Source organism: Phacochoerus africanus, chromosome 11, assembly GCF_016906955.1.
Source record: "Phacochoerus africanus isolate WHEZ1 chromosome 11, ROS_Pafr_v1, whole genome shotgun sequence".
Lineage (NCBI taxonomy): Eukaryota > Metazoa > Chordata > Mammalia > Artiodactyla > Suidae > Phacochoerus > Phacochoerus africanus.
In genome coordinates this window covers 81,406,168-81,418,388 of record NC_062554.1, presented here as the reverse complement: position 1 = coordinate 81,418,388, position 12,221 = coordinate 81,406,168, and the positions used below count along the sequence as shown (strand labels likewise).

General features: G+C 38.7%; 1 protein-coding gene across 2 annotated transcripts in view; it reads right to left on the bottom strand.

Annotated features, from left to right (window-relative positions):
- The window catches only part of SCIN (scinderin), an 83,122-nt gene that overhangs the window by 68,946 nt on the left and 1,955 nt on the right, over window positions 1-12,221 (bottom strand). The gene's annotated exons all lie outside the window — the stretch shown is intronic.

The following is a 12,221-nucleotide window of genomic DNA, read 5'->3' as shown; positions in this document are numbered from 1 at the left end:
TTCTTAATCCACTGAGCTGCAATGGGAACTCTGAAAGAACTAGATTTATTTATAACTCCTCTCTTTCTCTCAAAGGGGATCTGTGCAGCAAGGAAAAAAATTCAGTAGCTAGAAAAGTATTTGACATGATACCAATTTTGTGAACTTGTTGAAGGAAATCAAACACATAAACATGTTCAATTTTCAGTCTGAAAAGGCTCTGGGGTCATTCTTTTATCTACTTTTCCATCCATAAACTATATTACTAATAAAGACATACAGAGAGATTTGTACAGAGATGCTTTAAGAGGGAAACAAATCGAAATTACTATAAAAGGGGAGTTCCTGTCATGGCTCAGCGGTTAGTGAGCTTGACTAGTATCCATGGGGACTCAGGTTTGATCCCTGGCCTTGTTCAGTGGATTGGGGATCTGGTATTTCCATGAGCTGTGGTACAGGTCTTGACTGCAGCTCATATTCAGTGTTGCTGTGGCTGTGGTGTGGGCCAGCAGTTGCAGCTCCAATTTGACCCCTAGCCTGGGAACTTCCATGTGCCACTGATGCAGCCCTAAAAAGACCAAAAAAAAAAAAAAAAAGGATTACTATAAAAGGTGTAAAGGATGATGTATTTGATATAAACATTTTCACTTGAGTACAAGTTGAAACCTGAATCTCCTTAGGTAGATGTAAATGGATAGGAATGCAATTAATGAATGAACTAGAAGGAAGATAATTATACTATTATTTGTAGATGTTTATCTACTGAGCTAGGCCAGGAACTAACAGTACGAATAAACCAGAGTCCTTGCTCTAAAGAGGTTGAAATGTCTTAATGAAACCAATGCTAGCCTTTGAATATAAAAACTAGAATCAAACTCATCATGAAATTCTAGTAAGTGTTCAGAAACATGAACTTTCTGAATGACTTCATTTATTTTCCTTCTGCTGATTTTCCTAATGCTTTCATGTTTTGTTGTTTTGTGTTTTGTCATGTTACATTATGTTATATGTGTATCTATGCTATAAACTTCCTAAAATTATTTTGGGGATGCAGTGATTTTACATATAAACCACAGACAAAAAGAGAGGTATAATGATTATGTTAAACGAACATCCATTCATGATAAAAACTCTCACCAAGTTAGGAATGCAGAAGAAGATTCTCAACTTGATAAACATCATTTACAAAAAAATTTTAGCTAATATAATTCTTTATGATCACAGACTGAATGTTTTCCCCCTATGAAGGGAAACAAGGCAAGTACTCCAACTCATCATAACAGAGGAAGCCCTAACTACTGCAATTATGTAAAAAAAAAAAAGAAAAAAAAAACAGATTGGAAAGGAAGAAAAAAATGTCTCTATTTAGAGACGACAGGGAGGTCTACATAGAAAATCCTAATGAATCTACCAAAAAAACCTTCAGAATAAATGCATTCAGCAAGGCAGCATGATAAAGACTAATCAAAAACAAAAAGCAGTCTCATTTTTCTTATAAGCAATGAAAATGCAGAAATTGAAATTAAAAGCACAGTACTATTTAAGACACTCCAAAGAAAATGAAATATTCAGGTACATATTTAACAAAATAGGTATACAATCAATATACTAAAAATTACAAAATGATGATAAAAAATCAAAAATCTTAAAAAATATAAAGACACAGTTAAGATTTGATATAATAAAGACATTAATTAGTTTTCACCCAAATGACCTTTAGACTTAATGTTATTCCTATCAAAATCATAGCAAGATTTATTATAGATTATATAAGTTTGCTAGAAAATTTATATAAAAATGCACAAGCCCTAGAATAGCTAAAACAATCTTGACAAAGAAAAATAAGGTAGGAGGACTAACTCTATCTTATATTAAGGTTTGCTATAGAGCTGCAGTAATTAAGACGGTGTGGTATTATTGCTGGAATCTGGCCTCTGCCTGAAAGTACTAAACTGAAATGCAGAGACAGAGTTTGGGGTAAAGGAGAAAAAAAATAGCTTTACTGCTTTGCCAGGCAAAGGAGGGTCAGAGCAGACTAATGACCTAAAGACTGTGCCCCTCCCCCCAACCCGTTGGGAAGAATTGCAGGAAGTTTCATAGTTAAAAGGAGAAAAATGGGTTTCTGGGTAAGAATCAGGGTTGGAGGGAAAGATACATTGTTCTTTCTTTCCGGGAATTTTAGGCATCGAAGCTGGAGTCACGAGATGATCATGATGGTGGTCTTTTGGGTTATTGCTTAGAATAACAATACTTGCAAAAAGGGCATATTGATCAGAGATTAAAACAAACTAGAAAAGTTCCTGAAAAACATCATATGCTAATATTTTTTAACCCACAGGCAGCTGTGCTCAGGGTTCCTAATTTTTAGCTTTCAGGCGATTGTATTCAGGGGTGCAATCAAGCCAGGGAGAAAGACAAGGAAAGACTCCAAGCTGTCCTAGACTCTTCCTCCCCTGTCTTCGCATCCCCTCCCTTCCCTAATCAGCAACTGTCGGAACCTGTCCCTAGGAACTGAGGGAAGGTCATGGTGGCTGAACGAGGCACATTTCCTAAGAACAAGAAATGGGGGACATGGAAAGGCTCTTGTACCCAGGAGCCCACAGGGCCATGTCCGGTTTCATTCCCCCTCCTCCTCTTCTCTGATACTCCTCAATCTTGAGAAGAACAGGTGTTGGGCAAGAAAGGAAATAACTGTTTTGGGTAGACATGTTAATCATAAACTCAGCAAAGAAACTAGGTATGGGGGTGCTTAGTTTTAAATCCTCACCTCTGTTTTATGTTTCCCCAAGTCTTCCAGGGAATGGGTGATGATCACTCTTGCTAATTCCTGCTGAAATGGGGCATAGTCCTGCCTCAATCTGGGGAATGGACACCCCATCAGAAATATTCCTCAGCTCCAAGTCCTGGATCTGAGTCTTATATGATTAGGATCTCAATCCCTTGAACATTCTAGTGCCACAGACCCTGCTAAAAGTAGAAGGAGTGACAACTGGAACTTCAATAAACAAAAGAGATCTCATTCCCTGAGAATTCAGGAGAATTAGCCCAAACCTACGTCTGGAACTGTCACTTTGGTGAGACTTGTAGCTAGGTAGCCAGTTGTCTACCTTTGTCTAAAAAGGTTTTTTAATTTCTGATATGGTACTAACACATATACAACAAGAGCAACTGATCATTACATATTTCCTTTTTCCCATAATGTCTGATCTAAAGTAATTTCGATTTAGTAGTTACAAGATTCCTTGAAGCCAGAAGGTTGCAACTACTGGCTGCCAGCAGACATTGTTTCAAGAATGTGTGGTGGCATTCAAGTCTGACACAGCTCAGAAAGTTCTCAGCAATACAAAGCCTTGTCTGACCCATAGCTACTCCATTTTTAATAGTGTTTTCCTCAAAGGCCAAGGCAGATATCATTGTTAAAGATTTTAGTGCTTTTCTATATGAGGAGATGCAAGAACTGGGCTCATAAAATATTCTCCTGAAAATATTTAACTATCTGAAGACCTGTTCTGCCAGTTTTCCCAGAACACAGAGTGCCTCACTTCTGATTTCAGCCCTGAGATCTTTCAGGGGTATTGAAAGTCAGCAGCTGTAATGGCTCATGACTCAATTTATGCAGATGGCAAGTGCCAATCTCCAGTTCACAGGCTTCCGTCATTGACGTAAATTGGACGATAGTTTTAGGAGGCATTTCATGACCATTTCATTCCAAGGTGCTAGGAATGCTCATTTCCAGGTATGGCAAAGATTTCACTGATAGGCCACTCAATGTACTATTACTGGACTAGCCTTATTACAGTAGCCAAAAGTCTCTCGACCACTTGTCTTTCTGGTCATTATGGTCCAGGAAAATACTCCCTCTTGTTGCATCTTCCCATATCTAGAGTTATACTATTACAGTAAAGAACTATATATTTGGTTAACTGCTTCAAGTCACCTAGTCATAATTATTTTTCTTGGAGGCCCAGTCACTCATTTGGTAAAATAAGGAACAATAATCTTATAAGACAGTTAAAATACAAGCAATATAGCTAATAGAGTTATAAATAAATATTTAAGCCAATAGCTTCCTACTCCAAAACAGTTTTAGAATATGTTGTCAAGACTAGGGAGTGGGTCACTTAAAGCAGCATAGGCTCTAAAGCAGCATAGGATCTCAGAATTCAGTAGGCTAATAGCCTGGTTACTATCATTTAAAATCTGTTGGGTGAAATTCCTTAAGGCTTTGATGTGGCCGATGACAGGCTCCAATCCCACTGACAGTGCAAAAATAGCTGCTAAGTTGTCATACTATTGGAATACAGATTTCTTAACTCATTGGGCTCTAACCAATGGTAGATTGATTGGTGTCATCTTTAAGCTGTTATGTATATGACCTTGACTCTGAGGGAGTTCTAGAGTACATCTTCCTATTCATTCTACTGGAAGCCAAGGTCATAAATTAGTACTATAAATTCACTGAGTACCATTTGGTGCAACCCAGTGAATCTCCAGTGGTCTGACCCAGCCTGTTCTACATCAGCCATGATCTTCAAGGGTAATAATATGTAAGCACTGTTCATAAGGCACCCAGCATATTTTCCTAATGTTACTTGGGCTGATCATTGTTAGAATGATTTAATTGTTCTCAACATAGAAGAGCCTTTAAACTTAAATGCCCAGAGTGTGGTATTAACCACTAAATCCATTTCATAAGTGTGGGAGGTTCCCTTCTAATAAACATGATATTACAGGGTTTTTGTTGTTGTTGTTCTTTGTTTTCTAGTTGCTACTATATATATATATATATATATATATATATATATATATACACATATATATTTTTTAGTCTTAATTGTAATTAATTGTTATTTCTCCAATACATATTTTTTCTACTGTACAGCATGATGACCCAGTTACACATGCATGTACACATTCTTTATTTCTTTTTTTTTTTTTGGAAGGTACAATGAGTTTATTTACTCCATTTTAAAATAAATCTTTATGTAAAGATCATATTGTTATGCCCAATCTACAGATGAGGAAGAGGAGATTGAAACAGAAATACCCCCAACAAAGTCAGAAGCCTGGCCTGAGTACATTTAGTTGGGTTTCCAATCCATGTGTTTCTTTTTTTATCTTCTATTTAATTTTATTCCCCTAATACATTATTTTTTTTTCTACTGTACGGTATGGTGATCCAGTTACACATACATGTATACATTCTTTTTTCTCACATTATCATGCTCCATCATAAGTGACTAGACATAGTTTCCAGTGCTACATGGCAGGATCTCATTGCTAATCCGCTCCAAAGGCAACAGTCTGCATCTATTAACCCCAAGCTCCCAATCCATCCGACCCGCTCCCCCTTGGCAACCACAAGCCCATTCTCCAAGTCTATGATTTTCCCTTCTGTGGAAAAGTTCATCTGTGCCGTATATTATGTTTGTTTGTTTGTTTTTTGTCTTTTTGCCATTGCTTGGGCCACTCCTGCAGCATATGGAGGTTCCCAGGCTAGGGGTCTAATCGGAGCTGTAGCCGCCGGCCTACACCACAGCCACAGCAACGCCAGATCCAAGCCGTGTCTACTCACAACAACACCGGGTCCTTAACCCACTGAGCAAGGCCAGGGATCGAACCTGCAACCTCATGGTTCCTAGGCAGATTCGTTAACCACTGAGCCATGACAGAAACTCCTGTGCCGTATATTATGCTTACAGTTTTTGAGTTAGACTTAGCGCATTGTTCTGAGCTTGAGTGACCTTAAAAGAAAATTCATATTTAAGGTCAGGGTCAGAGCAGGTATTATTAATTGGCATGGTGAAAAATTCCACTAAGTAATAAAATAAATTTCTTAAAGGTTATTCATTCAGAGCCTTCGAGAGGAGAAACCCACCAAAGCAACCTAGAAGTACTAGACAAAGGTAACTGGTCACCAACCCAACAAGTGGATTGATTTTTAAGCTTAGCATTGGATCATGCTCCTGATGGAAAAACATTTGATTCATATGCAAAAGTTCAAGAAGTCAAGAAAACATTATAAAGCATCATACAAGTCAGGACCAGCATCTTGAGCCAGCTGTCTACTCCTGATGTTATCATCTCATCCTAGTATGGTTTTTCCTCCATATAAGTATGATTTTGTCAGCAGTCCTCTCTATAGACCAGTCCAGTTCAGGGACCTAGTTCAGCATTATGGTTTCAAAATTAGGAATTCATATTTTTCAAAAAGTCCTTTCTATAGACCTCCTTGAAGAGAAAGCATTTTTGCTAAGGCATCAGAGTAAACCCATTAGCTGCCTATAATGACAAAAGACTCAAGAAGGCACATTAAAGATCTGATTACAATGCAATTGACAAAGAAACTTGGTTATTGTTGAGAAGACATCATACTGTATAAGCTGGAGATGCTTATCACTCATTTGATAATGCTCTCTACATATTTTCCTAGTTAATTTAACTCTGGGATACCTCGGGGCCCTCTGAACCATCCCAAAGTTAGCTGAAGTTAAAAAAAAAAAAAACTTTAATTAGAATTTGACAGGAAGTTCATTAAAAAATTTGGACAGAGAGAATTACAGTTCATTGTGGCTAATACTTTTCCCAAAGTTACTAGATCTCAAAAGAAAACACAGATCACCTAAAGGCAAAGGACTTTACATAATCTGTTGTCAAAACTGGCATTCTTTGTTTTCTTGGCAGAGGGAGAAAAGCCAAATTCAAGCTTTGCACCAGCTTACTTTTAAAATTTATTTACTCAATTAAATTTATTCTAAACTTAGTCCCGACCATGCACAGAATTATTTTCAAAGCGTCCACTTCCCACACACCTTGCATCACTTTCGTAACCCATATTTTATTTCTGCTCCTTATTTTTACATTCAGAGCAACAAGCTAAAGATGCCGTCTTTCTCTTCCCTTAATAAAATGTAATTCCATTCCTCATTCTTTCTTTACCAAAAGCACACACACTCTACTTTTCTAAAGCAACCAGGGGACTGTCTTTTATAATTTCTAAAAATGTGTGTTTTTTTAATAGGGAACATCACATGGTGGCACTGAACATATTAATAGTCCTCAATACCTTTAGTATCTCTGTTTAGTAACTGACATCTCAGTGTCTCATTTGACTTCTATTAAACCTAGGTCCAAATTTTATACTTAATATTGATAACTCTACTGACATGTCTATATTAGATCAACAACTTTAATTATAACACAATATATTAATTTAGTACTGAATATTTCCCAGTTCACATGAACATAAAATTAATTCTGGCCAATCAGTTCCCTTTCATATTTTGAGAATTTATATATGTGCTTAATTTCCTTTAAGCCAATTAAGTAGAGCTTATTTACATTTAATTTTTGATAATAGCATCCCAAAGATATAGATGATGCACATATAAACTCAGACAGATACAGAGATCTCATAGCTTCATTTTCTAAGCTTAGTCATGAGGCAGATACTGCAAATAAAACTCACTAGTTTAAAAGGAAGTTCTGAAAAGACTTCTTCCCCATTTTTTTTTCCTTTGGTCTCAGGAATTAGAGATGGTCTAGATGAGATAAGTGTTCCCGAGAACTCAGGTCTCGAGGCACAGGGAGAGAAAAGCAAGTTCTCCTTTCTAGGAGACTTACTCCCTCAAGGTCAGAATTCTGAAAAGATATTTTCTCAAGCTTGCTTTTTTAAAAAAAATTATACATGCAAAGAGTCAACAGAAGTATCTTGGGACTTCAAAGGTTTCAAAGGGAGGAAAAGGGGCTAGCTTGAGGGAAGAAGGTAAGGGGAAAAGGTCAACAAAGTCTCTTTTACCTTACCAGGTCAGGGCACTCTGGCCAGGAGGAGACCAGGGACCGAAGGGTCCTGGTTGCGGCTGCTGGGTCTGGTCCATCTGTGGGTGAGCAGGTCCTCAAGCACCCTGAGTGGTCGGGGTAAGCTTGAGAGCTTAATTCCTCCAGGTTTTATCCCAGAGTTGCTTCAGCTCTCTCTTACGTGTCTGGAGTGTCCCAGTGGCATCTAGGAAATATCTAGGGTGCTCAGATCGCTGAATGGCTGATTCTTATTCACGTCCCCAGTTGAGCAGGTTTTAATTAATGAGTAGGTTTCCCTATGGGACTACTGAATGGTGTGAGGACTCAGCCTCCACTACCCCCGTTAAATTTCTCAGTCACCTGAGAAAACCGTAACTGGCCAGGAGGAGTCTTGTCCCTTTTCTTTGGAGCAATGCTCTCATGTAATATTTTCACCTTTATTCCGCCAAATTCCACTAAGGTAGCCAAATTGAGGAAAGGCATCAGATCAGCTTCTTATCTAAACACCCAGCCCAGACCCCTCAGTCTCTTCCAATTAAACAAGCCAAGGTATCTCAGTCATTGGTTCATTGACAAAAGTCATCTAGTTGTCTGCGATCTTCCCCAGAGTATTGCCTGATACAATTTTAGAGATGTTTCCCGGATTGGCTTTGTTTTTCTTTAACTCACAAAACTGAGGCCTATGCTAGAATCTCTGTCAAAATCTTTTCTAGGGTACCATCAAATGTAATTAAATACTCGCGCGCAAAAATGAAAGTGAAATCAGAATCCTCACCAGCCAAGAGAAAGCCACAAAATTACAAATGGGATCACCCAAAAGGAAATCCCCAAATGGGAACCAAAGATTCTCCAGAATGGCTTCCAAGTCCTACTAAACCCAGGACCTTAGTCCAAGCAGCAATTACAGATGGGATCCCCCTAAAAGGAAGATCCCCAAATGGGAACCAAAGGTTCCCCAAACAGACAAGGTCTAAGGGGTCTCTGAGTGCATGCCAGGGGATGTACCCAGATACTGGCAGAGGTGTGACGACATCCCAGATGCTACTTTTCTCCTTCCCAAAAAGTTTTCTTGAAGTGGGAAGTTTATGTCGGCAGAAGAGGAGGGAAAGGAAGGAGCTCCCCCAAGGACAATGGGACCTCGGCAGCTGTTGGGGTGGTCCTTGCCTTCCCACCACTTTTCCACCCTGGAGTTCCAACTTCCTAGATGGCCAGTTGGAACTGCTTGGAACCCGACCCTGTGGCAGGAAACTCTCAGTGATCTGGCCCTGAAAGAGTCCTACAATTCTCCACGAACCGAGGGGAGACTGGAGTGGAGAGAAACCTCAGAGCATCCAATCAAGCCAAGAGCCCTGTGGGGCTACCTGCCCATAGGCAGATCCCAGGGAAGCCCAAAAATTTGTTGCCAGAATCTGGCATCTGTCTGCCAATGCTGAATTGAAATGCAGAGACAGAGTTTGGGGTAAAGGAGAAAAAAATAGCTTTACTGCTTTGCCAGGCAAAGGAGGGTCAGAGCAGACTAATGACCTAAAGACTGTGCCCCCCACCCCACCCCACCCCGCCTTGGGAAGGATTGCAGGAAGTTTCATAGTTAAAAGGAGAAAAATGGGTTTCTGGGTAAGAATCAGGGTTGGAGGGAAAGATACATTGTTCTTTCTTTCCGGGAATTTTAGGCATCGAAGCTGGAGTCACGAGATGATCATGATGGTGGTCTTTTGGGTTATTGCTTAGAATAACAATACTTGCAAAAAGGGCATATTGATCAGAGATTAAAACAAACTAGAAAAGTTCCTGAAAAACATCATATGCTAATATTTTTTAACCCACAGGCAGCTGTGCTCAGGGTTCCTAATTTTTAGCTTTCAGGCGATTGTATTCAGGGGTGCAATCAAGCCAGGGAGAAAGACAAGGAAAGACTCCAAGCTGTCCTAGACTCTTCCTCCCCTGTCTTCGCATCCCCTCCCTTCCCTAATCAGCAACTGTCTGGAACCTGAGGGAAGGTCATGGTGGCTGAACGAGGCACATTTCCTAAGAACAAGAAATGGGGGACATGGAAAGGCTCTTGTACCCAGGAGCCCACAGGGCCATGTCTGGTTTTGGTATTGATGGAAGGACAGACAGAGAGCAACAGACCAATTTTCCTCCAGTGTAACACTCTGTAAAACTATAGTATGTATAGTTTAGTATATTACCACATACTAAAGTATAAAGTACAGCACAAAATGCCACAATCAGGGTACTGACATCAATACAACCCACTTATATTTTTCATGTTTCCCCAATTTTACTTGCACTCATCCATGCATGTTTGTACAGTTACACAATTTTACCCCATGTATACAATTTTATCACATGTATTTGTTTATATATCCACCATCACAGTCAAGATACTGCACAGTTCCATCACCAAAAAAATCCCTTATGTTGCCCTTTTATATCTATACCCACCTCCCACCTTAATCACCTCTTTCCTACCTAATCCCTAACCTCTGATACTAACAAATCCAAATTTCTGTCATTTCAAAAATGTGTAAGTAGAATCATAGAGCATGAGACCTTTTGGTTTTTTGTTTGTTTGTTTGTTTGCCACTTGGGACAATTATCTGAGGGGTTCATCTGAGTTGCTGTGTTTATCAATAGTTTGTTCCTTTTTGTTGTTGAGTAACATCCCTTGGAATAGATATGCCATTTGTTTAACTAGTCACCTGTTGAAGGATATCTGGAATGATTTAAGTTTTTGTCTTTCAAATAAAGCTGTTATGGACATTCATGTACAGTCCTCTGTATGAATATAAAATTTCATTTCTCTGGAATAAATGCCCATGAATGAAATTCCTGGGTCAAATGGTAGTTGTATATTCAGTTTTGTAAGAAACTGCCAAACTCTTTTCCATTATTGTTGTACATTTTATATTCCCCCTCACCCCAAGTGATGTCTAAAAATCCAGTTTTTCTTGGTGTTCCCACTGTGGCACCATGGGCTAAGGATCTGGCATTGCCACAGCTGTGGCATAGGTCACAGCTACTGGTTGGATTCAATCTCTGGCCTAGGAACTTCCATATGCCTTGGGCACAGCACTCCACCCCCCCAAAAAATTTCTAGTTTCTGAGCATCCTCTCCAACCCTTGAATAAATTCCTTGTATGTTGCATATTGTAATCCAATTTTTTGGATCCCTAGTGACTTGCATAGACTAGTTGGTAGATGCATTTAAACCATTAGGTACAAAGCAGAATTTTTTTTTTTAGGAAGGACCAATACAATAACTTAAAAGTTACATTCAACAAATTCTTAGTTTGTAAAGGAAACCAAATAAAACAGTAAAATGAAGTAACCTGAGATATGCAAGGGTATTACAGAAAGATATTGCAAGAGGCCAGGAAAGATAACTCTTCCTCTGTCCTCTTTTACGTCCCACTTCTTGTTTCCCCTTTCTTCCTCTTACTTGGCTTGTTTCATTTTTACACTGGGTACCTTTTCTGTCTCAGTCTGACTTTACTCTTTCATCTTCCTTGTAACTGCTTTCCTTTAGTTAGACCTTGTCTTCCCCTGAACTTTCCCCTGAAAGTTTTCCCTCTTGGAACTTTCTCTCGGTCTGTCCCTCTGAATAATCCTCATGAATTCATCTGAATTTAGGTTTTAGAGTAGAATGTTCTGGATGAAGTCCAGCTTGCTTCAGAGAACTGCAATAGGAAGAACAATTCCAACTACAGGTCCTGCTGACTACCATGCTCTAAACTTTCCAGGTTTCCCATGATTTTCTCTTAGCACAAGATCCTTCCCAATTACCCTCATTTTCCTTTTTTCTATCAAGTCTTCTCTCCTCCAACATAACCACACACCTGTGGCTCTTTCAGAGCGCTCATCACATTTTACCCGGGTTTTATCACTTTTTGTGTTATTTTACCTTTGAGTTGTAAATTTTCAGGGAAGGTGTATAAATTATCCATATGCAAAAATGTCTTACACAAAGCTGTGCACATTGAAAGTTACTGAATTAACCTATTAATTAACACACTATTAAGTTCCATTTTAGTAGATGTTTAAGATCATAAAATCTTTCTTCCAAAAGCATTTTCTATTACATTTTTTGAAATTGGTGAGCACCAAATAATTGAGTTAAAACTCAATCTGTAAACCCTATAAAACACAGAACTCATCTGGATTAGAAAGAACCTATAGAATTAAAACAATTGTGTTTAAAACCTTCTTGTGGTCCTCTGACCAAGTCAAACTTAACTGTTGCCCACAACAGAATATGAAATTATTTCACATTTTAATTCATCAAAATAACAAATTCAGCATTTTGGACATTGTTACTCATTCCAGCTACAAGTTCTGAACAGAAAGACCAAGGTAAGGACATTACTATTCTATGTTTATCCATTCATGAACATAAGTTATACATTAAGGTTTCAGTAGGGTTTGGGGAGGATAAAATATAAACA